The sequence below is a fragment of the Myotis myotis genome, unplaced genomic scaffold, assembly GCF_014108235.1.
Source record: "Myotis myotis isolate mMyoMyo1 unplaced genomic scaffold, mMyoMyo1.p scaffold_m19_p_13, whole genome shotgun sequence".
In the NCBI taxonomy this organism is placed as follows: Eukaryota; Metazoa; Chordata; class Mammalia; order Chiroptera; family Vespertilionidae; genus Myotis; species Myotis myotis.
The window spans coordinates 32,665,388-32,681,692 of NW_023416317.1; the positions used below are offsets into that span (position 1 = coordinate 32,665,388).

The following is a 16,305-nucleotide window of genomic DNA, read 5'->3' on the forward strand; positions in this document are numbered from 1 at the left end:
AGAGATGTATTTTTGTGTTAAGCATGTATGTGTGTGTGTGTGTAATATATATCCCCAGAGCCAGAAGAATGTCTGACAAAAAACAGGTGCTCAGTGACTGAGTGAAATGCAACAATCTTATGGGAAATTCTGATATTCTCTAAATAGATACTCCTCCCAAACAAGGTTTTGCCAAACTTTCTGGAAAAGCATCAATTCATGCTCTGAGGAACAATAAGAGAACCACAAGTAACAGCAAGTTTAGAGAAACCTTTATTGTTACCAGAGAGGAAATTTCTCTTAACAGTCAACTGACACCTTCCTCTAAGTATGTATGGAAATAGCTAAATATAGCCTTGCCAGTTGGAGTGTTGTTTTCTTTTTTTCTGAACCGTGTTATCTGGAATGACTGACATAGGCAGCTAACCAAAACTTATTAAACCAGCAAACATTATCCCTGCCTTCTGAATCATTTGCAGCAGATAATATTGCTGAAATAAAATACAGGATTTCTGAGAACATGCCCAAAAAGTGAAATATATCGGTCTACAGATATTTTTCCCTTACTATAACTGAAGTTTGGAACAATGGAAGAAAAAGGAGAACAGAAAAGGTGAATGAATAATATCGAAGAGTGGAATTTGGATTCCTAGTCCATAACTTAAGACATCGGAATGACTGACTTTACCAAGGGCCTATTTTAGGAAAACTGACAAGAAAATGTGTTTGAGTAAAGACTGGTTGATATCATTGAGAAACTTGAAAATGAAAATGAGAGGAAAATAACAAGATTTTTAAATGACAGTCACAGGGAACTTAGGGTATGGCCCAGAAAGATCAGAGATACTTAATATATCCTGAGGAGTCCAGGGGTGGGGATGGGGCCTAAGGGGTTGGGAAAGAAGCAAAATAATCTCACAACAAAGCAAACTTAAGAATAATTTTTAAAAAATAAAAAAAAACTAAAGAATGACCTTATAGGTTATCAATGATTTAAGAGAATATGTAACTCAATCAGATCTTTTAGGAAAAGAATTAAAACAAGTTTAGGAATGGAGCATTGTCCCATGCACCAAAAAGGTTTCGGGTTCAATTCCTAAAATGTAGATGACAATACCTGTCTCAAAGGGCTGTGGTGAGGACTAAATGAGATAACTTGAATAAAGGAATTAGTGTGATGCTTGGCTCAGAATAAGCACTCAAAACTATTAACTGCAACCATAATAATCATTACTGTACTTTAAATATATTACCCTAGATATGCAATATTGTTTTGAGTATTTCTATTACCGCTTTCATTTTCAAGCTTACTTATAGCCCAGCTAGAATGGCTCAGTGATTGATTATTGACCTACAGAAGGTCACAGTTCAATTCCTGTTCAGGGCATATGCCCGGGATGCGGGCTTGACCCCCCAGTGTGGGGCGTGCAGGAGGCAGCTGATCAATGATTCTCCCATTATTGATGTTTCTATTTTTCTCTCCCTCTCCCGTCCTCTCTGAAATCAATAAAATTATTACTTATAGACCCCTGTACATCTTAAGGCATTCTTGGCCCAAGTTATCATTACTAAATTACTTGATTCTAAGTCTTCTTTTATCTATTAATTTCAATCATCGGACTACTCAATGTATATCACCAATGTTTATCACCTAGGATTTTTACCTTTAAAAATACAGTGTTTTATGTTGATTTAATCAGTACTCATGGTTTTTACCTACTCTTTCAAAAATACACCAATATATTATCCTTCTTAAACTGGGTGGAGTACAGAAAGGGTGTCATTACTTTATTGTTATTTTGTTTTTTAAAATTTATATTTCCCAAAACATTTAAGAGGAAAAAATATATATGATCAGGCATATCATGGTAGGTGAAATTTTTAAATATTATCTAAGTCAATTATAACCTAATACTTAAACATCACTTTATTTCAACTTTATTCCTACAAAGGACTACTATTTTACAAGTCAATCTTATTTACTACAGTTTAAATATACCCACTTAGACATTTGGAATCTTAATTATTGGAAATGTTTCTTTACATGAAACCAACTTAATATTTTAAAATTTAACCTCTATTCATTCTCTTCTCCTTCGTATTTCTTTAACAAACTCTAAAAGTGGTTCTAAGTGTTGCTCTTGCAGGCAAAAACTCTTAAGCAACCATAATTCCAATTAATATTGATGAACATCTTCACAATTTTTATTATCCGGCAGCTCAATCATCAAGCAGATCATGGCAATCATCACTTATAGGCACGTTCTATAAACAGCAATAAACTGTCTAACCAAAAATAAAATGTAAAAATTGTTGGATGAGACCTTGGTAGAAGCCATATAACCAGCATTTGCCATCCTGCCAGTAGTTTAGATACCATTTAAATTAACAAGAATTTATCTGTTCAAACTAATCACTTAAATTTCATCTCCTTTACTTCTCCAAGTGTCCCACTTCAAATTCTCAAAGACTTACCCATCTTTTTGATGAGAAAAACTCAAGTTCACATGCCAATTTTAACTAAATCACATTGAAAGTATTTCCAATTTTTGCAAGTCAACTTCCATTGTTTTCATTCTATATCCTATGATTACAACACCAACAGAACTTTTTTGCAACTTCTCAGTTTATTCTTTTTAGAGAACTGTACTAAGGGTTAAACAGTCAAATTGAGGGCAATACAGCATTTTGGCTACATTCACTTTTTTCAATGAACTCCCTTGCTTCATGCTTTCAAACAATATTTAATGTTCTCACATTATCTAACTTATGACTGGCAGTAAAACTTGGAATCCATTTAAGATCATTTACGGATAAAATGAGAATGATCTTGTAGAAGATATGATTTTCACACAAAATTGCAGGACTTGAGAGTCCACTAAGCAGAAGCCTACATCAAATTAACACTAAGAACAGAAAACAAGATGAAGGGACTTAACATCACAGGAACCCAGGAAGATTATAGCTGGGCTTAAGCAAAAGAATTTGCACAAAAAGTAAAATTAAGTGCATATATGTAGCTTATGTTAGTTAAGTAAACAGTCACTTAGCCAAAAATGAATGAGTATATAGTACTCATAAAATAATACATTAATGAATGAATGAATTGGCATTAATAAAGGCAATATGCTCTAAAACATATATTTTGCATGACCAACGGGAACTGATTTTTACACAAATACAAAAACTTCCTGAGAGCAGATATGATAGTAATTTTTCCACTTTGAGTCCATATATCGTATCCTATATAGTAAAACCCTAATATGCAAATTGACCAAACAGCTGAACGACGGGCGGAACGACCAGTCTCTATGAAGCACACTGACCACCATGGGGTAGACGCTCAACACAGGAGCTGCCCCCTGGTAGTCAGTGTGCTCCTTCTGTGGCAGCTGGGCTCACAGCTGACAAGTGCAGGAGCGGTAGCAGGAGCCTCTCGCGCCTCCCCTGCAGGCAGGCGGTAAGGAGCAAGGGGTCCCAGACTGCAAAAGGGATGTCTAACTGCGGGCTTAGGCCAGATTCCCCCTAAGCCGGCAGCTGGACATTTCCCAAAGGGTCCCGGTCTGTGAGAGGGTACAGGCCGGGCTGAGGGATGCCCCAAGTGCATGAATTTCTTGCACCAGGCCTCTAGTGAAAAAATAAACTCTTTCATCATTAATTTTGTTCTCAAGTAATGAATAAGAAACAAGAGTTTGTCTTGAAATGCATCAAAAACTAAGATGGATGGAAAGATGGATATGTATTAAAGCAAGTATAGTGAAATTTTAATGTAAGAATTTTGGAGGTGAGTATATGGTATCTACTGTAAAGTTCTTCCATCTTGGCTATAGGTGAAAACTTTTATGTTGGGGAAATTGCCTTTGCCTTTATTTTCTGACCTAAATCTACAAGAGAAATACTTTTTCTGCTACATTGTAAAACTACATCTGAAAATGTGGTAGATATTCACATGATAGGAATAGCCTATTGAAAATGCAGAGGGAAGAAGAACCATTGCTAAGGCAAAGGCTAATCCTTTGAGTGATTAATTTTGAGTAATAACTGAGAGAACCCCTTATTACTGGCTTCTTAAAGACCTACTTTTATTTGCAACTGGCTTCAAAATCTAAGTGAATTATATCAGCAAGTTAGTTCAGTTTCAAAAAAAAAAAAAGAGGTAAAAAATATGGTTAACAGAACATTAATTTTTACCCAGATTAAAAGCTACAACTAGACTGTCTAAGATAGAATGTGCTGTGTATGGTGGAAAAGTGCTATAAACTTTAACCTGTTTTTAATTTTCAGCTTCATGCTTTAATATGTAACTCAAGTATAGGCAAAAGCATTTCCTTCTAAATAAACAAGAAATCAGTGTGTGTAATGTGTACAATAACCTATGTTAAACAGCCATAAAACAGATTACAAAGGTTTTAGTACATTTCACTTTAGCTCTCTTGCTGAAGAATCCCTAACTCCAGAGATAATGTTGTTAGAGAGAGAGCCAATGGTAGTATCAAATTTAAGCTGTCAATCACATCTCCAAATAATTACTCAGAAGTTATAACACTGAAACGTTTGCATTATCTGTCATATCAAAATACTTTTTAAAATCCTTCCACCACTATGGAGTAGGACAAAATTATCTAAGATCCCCGTATTCCTTTTTTAAAAACCTATTCCTTTTCTATTAGAAACTGGATACATGTTAATGCAATTAAAGGGCAAGAGAAATTCAAAAGCAACCCCTAAATCTGAAGAAACACTGTTAATACGTAATATCTTAATGAGGAAAGGGGCAAGCATATATACCACAGCAGTTAATTTTGTTGGCTTTACCTACTCAATATAAATCAAATATTCAAGAAGATATGTTCTTCATATTTTAATCATATGTATACTGATTTTATCTGAGGGAGTAATTCTTGTTTCTTACAAAATAGACATGAATCTAGTTGTAAAAAAAAAAAATAACAACATTGTTTCCAAGATGCATGATTATGACTCTTTCCTTTCCAGAACTTAAAAATGCCTTGAAATATTCACCTGAAAAGAACTAAGAAATGAGTTCAATTAGGCATGTCTGTGAAATCAATGGTACTGGTAATTTACATATTTTTTTGTTTGTACATATTCTTGAAACTTTTTAGACCTAATTTTTATTTCATTTATTTTTAAAGCTAACTTGACTTATGCAAGAGCCAATTATATTAGTTCAATAAATTTATCAGCTCACAAACAGCTACTTAATAATCTTGCTCTATTATTGTAAACAGACCCTTTTGGGTATAAGGGGTTTTCAATGGCCGTATTTTAACTTCTCTATCACTATAGTAAATGCACAGTGGGGGACAAAATTCCCTAAGCATATAACAAACACAACTTACAGTTTTAAGCATCCTAATATCCAAACATTGTTCTCTTCATATTTAGTAAAAGACAAATAGTTTAAATTGCTACAATTTCCCTTTAACCCACTACAAAGTAGCAATGTAAAGGTTTCTAATTTGGCTCAGAAATAGCCCTATTATTCCTATCTCTGCCACAGTACTTCACAGTTTATAGAACACTTCCAAATCTATCAGTTAACTAAAAAAAGTAAAATTCCACTTTTAAAATTAAACCCAGAAACTCTAAGGTTGGGGGACAATCTACCTAATCTAAGATTTGATATACATCCAAAATACATTCTGTATCTTGACTAGAAGTTTGAGGAAGAGAGAAACCCCATACACTAAGTGACTAAAGACTACAAGTCTGAAATCTTTGTATAAGAATTTAAATTTTAATATAATTAGTATAGAATTTATTAGAAAGTCTCCTACACTCATAACCTTATCAATCCTTCAATTATGTTCTCACACTCTACTATACAAAATCAGAGCATCAAAATAATTATTTTAGATTCTTTCAGGGGCTTTGTTTTTAATCTGTTCATCAAAAGATCGAATTGGGAACACTGCTTAGGCAGTGTGATCTACTTCTAAGGAGAACTTATAGAGTGCTGAAACTACAAAATCCCACTCATTTTAGACTGTTTTAGAGATCACTCTTTTCAAAAGTAGTCCATAAAAATGCAAGTAAAACTCAAATAGGTAGCCTGTTCAATGGTTAAGAATATCTTTAAAGAACTTAGCAAATTAGATGTTTACCTTACTGAATGAACCCCACTTAAATGTACCTTTGCATAGATAACTGTCTTAAATTAGAAAAAATTATCACAACTATGTTGGCTTAAGTTACTAGGGACAAAGATATCTCCTAAATCTATGATTCTCAAAGGAGTTGCTATGATTTTCATGACTAAGAACTATGATTGGCATGTGCTGAGCATGTGAACACTGCTGATGCAGAAAAACGGGCTGAAAAACAATGATTAAAATTCTGAATTAAAGTAATGGTTGGGGCCCCATAAGAGACACTATTATTAGAAACACTACTAGTATTTAGTGGATGGGGCTAGATACCCCTCAATGTACAAGACAATCTCAGATTGAAGGATTGTCTTCAATTAACTTTCAAATATCCAAATGGTCATTCACATAGGTTAAAGAAAACAACAACAAAAAAACAACACCTATTTATAATGAACTGTCCCACAAAGTATGTTTTTTAGTTTAATATGCATATAATATTTTCCAGGAATGCACCTATCATGTGAATGAAGATATTATACTTTGAATTCTCTTGGTTTTGTTTGAGTGTGTCTATATTTTGTCTTCATTTTTGAATGGTATTTTTGCTGGGGTTTTTTTTCTTTCAATACTTTGAAGTTACCATTTAATCGTCTCTTTGCTTGCATGGTTTCTCTGCTGTAACTTTTATCTTTGTTCCTCTGTATATAATGTTTCTCTTTACTTTGGCTACCTTCAAGATTTTCTTTGTTCTTTGTTTATATCAATTTGAATATAGTATATCTAGGTGTCTTTTGCTTGTGTTTGGGGGGGCCAGGTATTTATCCTGCTTCATGTTCTCTAAGCTTTTTGGATCCTATGGCTTGATGCCTGACATTAATTTTGGAAAATTCTGTATTTCCTCAGATATTTCAATATTTCTTCTCCTCTGGGATTCTAATTATGTACATATTAAAATGTCTGATACTATCCCCAAGCTCTTGGATTTTGTTTTTTTAACATGTGTGTGTTTGCATGTGCATGTGTGTGTGTGTTTTGGCTGGGTAATTTCTACTACTGACATCTAAAAGTTCATTGACTCTTTCCTTGGTTGTTCAAATCTACTGATGAGCCTGAAGGTTTTCTGCATCTCTATTGTGTAATGAAACTTTTAGCATTTCCTTTTGGTTGTTTCTTACAGTTTCCATCTTTCAACTGAAATTACCCATCTGATCTTGGATGTTTTCCACTTTTCTGTTCATATCTTTAATATATTAATTATAATCATTTTAAATTCCTTTATCAGATAACAGCATCTATATTATTTAAAGTATAATTCTGATAATTACCTTTTCTCTTGGGATAATTTTTTGCCTTTTGCATGCCTTGTAATTTTTTTGTTGAAAGCTGGAAATGTTGCATAGGACAGCAGAGACTAAGGCATATAATTTTTGTGACTGGAAATGGGCACACCTTTTCTTTGCTAGGTCTTTAGTGCAGGGTGTTAATCTGTTTAGGAGTTGGGCTGGGTTTATGATTGGCTGTTGCTATGATTATCTTCAGTGTACCAGAAGCTTCAAATACCTGCACAATAGCTAGTGGCTCCTGTGGAGGTTGGTTTACTAAAGCACGGTCTGTTTGATTATTTGTGCTGTGCTTCTTTGTATATCTTGTTCTGCTCCTAGTAGTATTCTGCAGTTACCTGTTATTCAAAGCTTCCTAACTTGGTGGCAGGGGATTGGGCAGTACAGTCTTTGTTGTGCTATCATTAACATTCAGTCTTATCCATACTCTATGTACCTGGATCTCAAAGGTGTGATCCCCTGGCTGCAGTTTGGGGCTCAGTATTCCTTCCCCAGGAGAAGATTCTTTCCCCTTTTTTTTTCTTCCCCCAACTCAATGAATGCTCACTAACAGGGCACGCAGAGAAGCCCTTCCCTCAAAAGATTAAGGATTTTGTTCCATAGAAGAGACAGAGGGGAAGAATCAAAGCAGAGTTTCTGCCCCTCCTAAAAGCTTTGCCACTGTTCCTCTCCTCTATGTCAGCACCACAACATATACTTCCCAGGGCCCTTCCCCATCTTTTCCAGGGGTACCTAGTGAGATTTGTGGACAAAGATTGGAAGAAGGTACACTGACCCTCATCACTCTGTCAGCTATTCTAGATGAACTCTTACCAGTGTCCAGTTTTGTCTAAAAGTGAATGTGAATTCTGTCTACTCTTTCTGTCCTTAAATCTTGGGCTAGTGATTTGTTCTGTGGCCTCAGCTCTTTAACAGATTTCAAAAAACAAGTCATGAATTTGAAGTCAGTGCAGTTTTTTGTTTTAAAAGCTTCCTCTTGTCCCAGAGCCAAACGCAGTGGTTATATTATTTCTAAAGTATTTCAGGATAGTAAAAGATGTTACAATTACTTGGAATAAAAAAGGTTTTTATTGGTTTTGATGAAATTGAGAAGCACTGACTTAGAGGTTATCTTTCAAAACAACTCCTCTTTAATTACTTCTCAACATTACAGTCAACATTTAGACCTAAAACTGTTAGTAACAACCAAATTTTGGCTAAAGTTTATTTGCATAGCCTTGCTTCTACTGACATAACTCGGAGATAGCGCAGGTTTGGTTCCACACCAAGGCCATTAAGTAAGTATGCATTAAAGTGAGTAGTAATCTTTTTGCTGGAGAACCTTGCCTTCTACTTGTAAAAAACACAACACCTGTGAAGTGCAGTAAAATAAGGTATGCCTGTATTTTACTAATTTTAAGTACGTCAATCAGGAAAACAGGTGAAAGTTATGTGCAATGGGAGCCTCAAGTTCACCTGTGTAAGTAGAAGTGCTTGAAGAATGGAGCCAAATTACTTAAAACAGATCCTTTTTATTTATACCACAATTTAGTATCTACTGAGAACCTAACTACACTATCAACATTTTAACAAATGTAATGAAGCCAATATAGTCACCAATATAGGCAACCAGCTTTTACTTATTTATGGATAACATCAAGTTCTTACAAATAACTCATCCTTTCCACAATTCCATAACTTTTTCACAACAATGTAAAAAACAAAACACCAAATTTTTTGGACTATTTACTTACTACTACCACTTTAGAAAAAAAGGAATATCCATCGCCTCCCAGTGGAATACAAATGGTGGCACTTTCCATAAACTAGACTATAAACTTTAGTCTAACTTTATACTATAGTATAAAGGTTCTTTACATTTCTTGGAATAACCTTCTGACTCCCCTTTCCCTCCCTTAATATGTTCTACTTCCTATTTCCAAACTAGGAGTATAATGTAACATTATCTTAAAAAGGTCTCAATGTTCCATTGCGATATTAAAAACAAAACACAAGTTTGAGACATAGCCTCTTACACATTGTTTCATTGTACATTTAAAGTGTTAATGAGGCTTTCTGTTATATAACAAGTTAAATCAAGCAAGAAAGCACTTTCCAGAAACCAAAGAATAGTGAAATGAAGTCTTTTTAGGATGCCAAACTTTTGACAAGTAGTTTTCTAAATTTCTTAAAAAAAGAAAAAAAAAGAAAAGGCAAGTCCTGTTTCATCTTCTCCTAGACTCACAGGATACTAGGAATATCCTACAAAACCTGACCACCGTAAGCAATTTCCTCAAACTCTGAGAACAGTACTTTCAAACCTAGAAATCTATCAGAGCCATAAAGAAAGAAAATACAGTAAGAAAGACAGTCACTGGGGCAGGTCCTAAAAAACTATTCTGAAACTTTACTTTTTCCCCCCCCCGAAGACACTACTCTCCAAGAGGCTCCAAAGAACCCTTCAACATAAAGCCCTTCGCAGCGCAGAGGCAGCAGCACCAGGCAGGGGCCCTCCTTTTTGAGGGGAATCAGCGCAGGGTCCAAGGGAAACACAGAGGGCGCAAACCCCGGCGTTAGGAGACACTGCCACATCAGGGGTACATTATTTAACTTTTCTTCTCCCCCCCGCACCCCCGCCCTAAGCAACGGATAAAGGAAACGGTCTCCAGACATGACAGGAGACAATTTCAGCCTGAAGGCACTCTCGGTAAGTGTATTAAATCACATCTGCGTTTCACAGCCACTTCCCTGGGCTCCTTCACCCGCTCCCAAGGCCGCATCAGAGGCAAAGATCACCACAACAGCGAAGGAAAGGCCAGGGTGAATGAGCTACTCCGCAGAAAGGAAAAGCCCTGGGGGAAAACTTGATTTTTGGGGGGAAAAAAGGAGACTGGAGAAGAAACCAAGTGGGTGCCCTCCCATTTCCTAACAAAACGAAACAAAGCTAAACAAAGAAAGACAGAGTAGATGCGGGACGGGTGGGGGGAAGGAGGGCCGCGGAGCCCAGGAAACGAGAGTTGCCAGCATCTGTCAGGAGCAGCACTCCGGCGGGGCAGGAGGCGGCCAGGGATCCCGAGGGCGGAGCCCCGAGGGGATAAGGATGCGTGGGGTTCAGGATGTGCAGAGGGGAGTGCGGGGCCCAGCAGGACAGACAACCAGAAAACAAAGCAAACACAGAAGGCGGGGTAGGGCTGGCCGAGGGGGCGCCCGGGGCGGATGTCCGTGGGATCCGGGGGCGTCGGGGGGCCGCAGCTTGGGGGGAGGGTAATCGCTTTCCTTAGCAGGCGGAGGCTGCGGCGGCCGAGGCACATCCCTCCGCTCCCGGCCCTCAGCGCCCCCGGCCCCCGAATAAATGCGAGCCCCCGAGTCTGGTGCCCAGAGGGGTTTACCTTGCGGGAGGCTGGAGAGGCTCCAGCCCGAGCTCCGCCCGCCGCCGGCTCCGCGTCCAGAGTGGGCTGAGACGACCTCCGGCCTCCTCCCCGCCACCACTTCCCCTTTCCCTCGCTGGGGCTCAGTGGCTCCGCTGCCGCGGGTTCCTGGTGCCGAGGCGGCGCTGCCTCCCCGCCCCCTCCGCCTCCTCCCTCTGCCTCTCAGAGGCTCAATCTGGAGGCCGCCATCTTCGCTCAGGCTGGGAGCGACCGCGCTCTAATGCGCCTGCGTCGCCCCCGCCCCGGCTATCACGGGACCCGGTCAGCTGATTCCAACTTTTCCGCCTTCTGCCCCGCCCCTTCTCGTGCATTTCCCCGCCCTCCTGGTCCCAGGCGTCCCCTTTCCCCGAAATTTCTGGTTCTGCCGGCCCGCCCCCCACCCCGCCCGCAGGCACACATGCGCAGTAGGGCAAGCCCGGATGTGGTGTCCGGAGTCCACGCAGCGAGAGAAGGGCCCCGCCCCTCGGCGCGTGCTGGGAAGGACACGCCCCTGGGCACGCACGCGCGGAAGGAGGGCCACGCCCCTCTGCATGTGGCTGAGGGGCTGTGGCTGCCCCAGCACAGGGTGCTGCACTCTTTAGTTCTTTGACGCCCTGTTTTCAAGCATTTCTCCGGCCGAGACCTTGACTTCAAATGCCTCGGAGTTTCCCGGAGGCAGTCCGAAGCCTCAGCCGACTACCAACCTGTCTGGCCGGATTGCGAGCCGGCAGGTTCACTTGCTGTTGAGACTCCCGGGACAGCTGTAGAGCAGAATTTAAATGTCAGTTGACCTGGACAGTCGCCAAAACCAAAGCTTGGGAGATGCCTTCGGCCTTTTACTGGCCAGAAAGATACACCGATAGCTCCATTTATTGCGTGCTGGTCACGTGTCGAGAGCTTACTTAATCTTCAACTCTGTCATAGCGGAGTTATCCTCGTTTTTTGCAGGTAAAATGGTGTCCCTCACCACAGTAGTGGGACTTGGTGTTTGAAACCAAGCAATCTGACTCCAGAGTCTGTGCCCTTGATACCATCTCCCTGAACATATGGGAGGCGGGGGGAGGGGGAGAGTCAGGTTAGAGAAAAAGAAGATATCGTGTGTTAACCTGTCGGTAAAGGTTTAATTAAGGAAGTTCAGCCCCCACTATCAGGTGAACTCTAAAGAGGATAGTTCAAAAATTGGTGATTCTGCTGCAGACTTCAAACTATGATCGTCTAGAACGGCTTGTACGGATACATTAGTTTAGGGGGGTTAAAGGTCTCTGATAGTGGTTTAATACTCTGCAGAGCAATCCCGAAGTTGTGGTTTCTTTGGAATCCCTTTCAGTGGTTGGCTCGTATTTCAGAGATGGCGACTGCGGGATGAAAAGTGTAGACAGTAGTTCTTACAGACTTTGCTTCTTGACTTTATTGACCTTGCCTTGCCTTGGGGTAGTAAAACACTGCATTTACATTAGACTTCCCTGTACTGCAGCCCTAAGATAAGGTGCATCTAAGGAGTGGTACCAGGAATAGCTGGGTGTGGGAAGACAAAACCAGAAATAGAGTAGGAAGGGAGAAGAAAAAAAAAAAACAGGAGGGCTGAATTAAGAGGTCTTCTCGGCTTATTCCATGGAAACAGACACCGGTGTTTATCTTACAGGTTGCAAAGCGTTCCAATAATTCCAGAAGTAGGTGTGAGGTGTGTTATTTCTATGTTATAGAATCAGCAGACCCAGAGAGTCCAAGAGACTTGCCCAAATCGACCCAAGTCCTAGAGGTTGAGAAGAGATTTTGTCACAGGACTTGTAACATCAAGGCCGGTGAACTATTAAACCTCCACTCTGCCTCTCTGTTCAATATCGGGCACAAGTAAAATTGACTATAGGAGTTGGGAGAAGCCTTAGGCAACATGAATTGCCCCTTCCTGCCCATCTCCTGTAGTAGAAAATTCCCTGCCTCCCCAGACATTTTTTTCCCCATTTTGCAGTTTTAGAAACCACTCTTTGTATTCAGTTTGCCCTCTCTTTCATGAATGGTTTTTTTGTTTGTTTTTTCTTCCTCTATGTGACATCCCTTTAATTATTTGCCAGTACAGCTAATTATCCTGTCCCTTTTCCTCTCCTCTGCTTATCCCTCTCACTACCCCAGCCACAGCTTCTCATCTCCAAAAGCCCAAAAGCCATATTCCTAGTGCTTTCAACTGTAGCTTACAGGATGTGATTTCAAGCTTTTTCACAAATCCCCTGGTTGCCATTAATTAGATTTGCACAAGTTTGTAGTGTTGTTCCTAAAACAGTATAATTAAACAAGAGACAGGAAGGATAGGAGGACTTGTCTCTTCTTTCCCTCTTCTGTTAAATCAGTCCCATGTCCCTTACACACACACACACTTTTTTTTAAGAGTAATAAATATAAGACAGGATCCTCAAACTTCTCTTTCTGGATTTATCTTTATTCAAAATCCAAGTTTGCCTTAGCTTTTCTGACACTTTCATAGCACACACTATCAAATTTACAATCAAGAAAGGGGAACGACACAGAAGATGTCCTTCCAAATTATGTGATATCCTATATAATAAAAGCCTAATATGCAAATTGTCCCCTCAGGCGGTTGTTTGACCAGGAGTTTGACCACTCACTATGACGTGCGCTGACCACCAGGGGGTGGCACGGAACATGGCAGGCGTTGTCGACGTGGCGTTGGCAGCAGGCAGCAGTGGAGGCGCTGCCGACCCCGATGGGCTCTGAGAGCGGGACTGCAGCGGAATGGTGGAACAGGTGAGTGGGCAGCACCAGGCAAGGCGGGTGCAAACGGGGGCCAACGGGGGCCTGATCACCCAGCCGATAGCTCCAAAGATGGTGACCAGCAGTGGCCGGCTCCCAGGCACTGAAGGAGCCAGGCAGGGGGCCCAGCCCTGACCAATCGCCCCATAGGCAGGATGGTGGAGCAGGTGAGGGGGCGGTGCCAGGCCAAGGCAGGGTGCCAGGCAGGGCTGCAGGTCTTCGAGGCTGGGGGCATGACCTGGGGCTATGAGTCTAGGGGCACAAGCTGTGGCTCAATCCCCACAGGCCACCCCGAGGGACCCCACCCATGCACAAATTCGTGCACTGGGCCTCTAGTATGCTTATAATATTTCACAAGCTCTTAAGTATCAGTAGCTTTTATCAGTGGCATAAGTTAGTATACAGGCAAGAGAGGCTTAGGATTTTAGAAACCCACAAGACAATCAAACTTATCGAACTCCATATTGCTGTTAAATTGTCTGCCTAATTACATCAATACCCAGATCCTAAATAAATTCCTAAGAATTCTACACAATTCAGCAAGATTTGAACTGTTTCCAGTGCAGTAGCCACTAACCCATATGGCTATGGAGTACTTAAAATAAAGTTAAAGTAACACTAGATTGAATATGGAAAAATATAAAACATTGCATTAACAATTTTTACATTGCCTTAACCGGTTTGGCTCAGTGGACAGAGTGTCTGGCCTGCGGACTGAAAGGTCCCAGGTTTGATTCCAGTCAAGGGCAATTACCTTGATTTCGGGCACACCAGAGGCAGCTGATCCATGTTTCTAACTCTCTATCCCTCTCCCTTCCTCTCTGTAAAAATCAATAAAATATATTTTTAAAAAAACAAAAAAAATTTTATGTTGACTACATGTTGAAATAATATTTGGATATATGTTTGATTAAATAAAATACATTGTTAAAATCAATTTCACGTATTTCTTTTTAAAAATGTAGCTACTAGCCTGACCGGCCGGTGTTGCTCAGTGGTTGAGCATTGACCTATGAAACAGGAGATCATGATTCTATTCCCAGTCAGGGCTCTCTCAATCCCCAGTTTTCGGGGCGGGGGGGCGGGGCGCCCGGGGGGGGGGGGCATGCAGGTGGCAGCCAGTCAATGATTCTCTTTCATCATTGATATTTCTATCTCTCTCCCTCTCCCTTCCTCTCTGAAATCAGTAAAAATATATTTTAAAATGTAGCTACTAGAAAATGCGGAATTTTATATGTGGCTCCCAGGATGTTTCTGGTAGACAGTTTGCTACAGAAAGTCTTATTGCAGATACACAGTGTCAGAAAACACCTTTCCATTGAGTTGGCAAGCTTGAAGATCCCACAGAATCTCGCCTGGACCTCATTTTAATTTCTTACGTGGTTGTTTTCTGTTTTTCTCCAGGTTTATCTCAACACATATATTTAGTATTTTTGTGTTCCTCTATACCAGCCTTGGCCAAACTACGGCCCGTTTGAAATGAATAAAACTAAAAAACGAAAAGACCATACCCTTTTATGTAATGATGTTTACTTTGAATTTATATTAGTTCACACAAACACTCCATCCATGCTTTTGTTCCGGCCCTCTGGTCCAGTTTAAGAACCCATTGTGGCCCTTGAGTCAAAAAGTTTGCCCAACCCTGCTCTATACCCAACTCATATATTGTATAGACTTAAAATTATCAGCAACATCTGGCAAAAAAATGATATGAGGATTCCTTGACATATATACATATGTATCTACCCATATATAGTTTCCATGTTTAAAAATAAATAATATTCTGGTTTCCTCTGCGCACTTAATCCTATCCCAGAAACTAAATTTATTATTAATAAATTTCATTATTATTAATTAAAATGTCTTTGTTAAAGTAGAATGCTGTTCATATATGAAGGATTTTGGACTTATAATACTTTAAGTCAAAACTAACAAAAACATGCTTTCATTTAATTATAGGAGATTATCAAGTTCTGACCATATTTTCAGAATTGGGTCAAGAGAGAAAATGAAATACCTGTTTGGTGGTTTAACAATTTAAAACCATTACTAAGGTATTAACTGATTAAGGAAAAGACCTTTCTGTGTCCTTTTTCTCATTAAAATTAACCCCTGTAATTCTCTTTTAGCAATAGATAAATTGTTAAGGATTTTCCAATTCAAATGTTGTTATTAGTTAATTCAAACACTTCCAGTATTACCAGAGTTGAGAAAAATTTAGAATCTTACATATTTTTCCCCAAAAAAGGATTTTTAAGTGAATAAGATTTCCAATCTGCTATGAAATTATTACATTCAGACATTTTTAAGTCATCAGCCCTTGCAGGAAATGTACGGTGGTAAAAGGATCATAGTCAAGTCCCTTAACCTCTTTGCACCATAGTTTCCTCATCTGTAAACTATTTTTATTTCCCTTGAGAGACAGTAGTGAGAATTAAATAATATAACCTCTTGGAGCACCTGCCTACTAAGCACTCGATAACTTGCTTTTTTGCTATAGTTAATCTCAGCGTCTCCAGCAGGTTTATATAATCCTTGTGCTTGAGTTTCCCTGGACTAACAACCATGGCAAAGTAAACAGAGTTTTAGACTGTTATTAACAAAAGGCAGGAAGTTCAGTGTTCATTCTTGACAACCATATCTGAATACTCACGAAAACTTGTAATATAGTTCATGCCCAAATGGTGTCATTTTTAAAATATGTTTTTATTGATTTCAGAG

At 39.5% G+C, this 16,305-nt stretch overlaps 1 protein-coding gene across 10 annotated transcripts in view; it reads right to left on the reverse strand.

Moving 5' to 3' along the window:
• The window catches only part of DNAJC13 (DnaJ heat shock protein family (Hsp40) member C13), a 111,072-nt gene extending 100,008 nt beyond the window's left edge, over positions 1 to 11,064 (reverse strand). For 8 of the 10 annotated variants that reach the window (XR_004971559.1, XM_036332602.1, XM_036332601.1 and 5 more), the window contains exon 1: positions 10,801 to 11,064. The gene's annotated coding sequence lies outside the window, so the exon portion shown is untranslated. The remainder of the gene's footprint in view (positions 1 to 10,800) is intronic. The other 2 variants (XM_036332600.1, XM_036332607.1) reach the window with 1 other exon arrangement.
• Between the last annotated feature and the right edge of the window lie 5,241 nt (positions 11,065 to 16,305).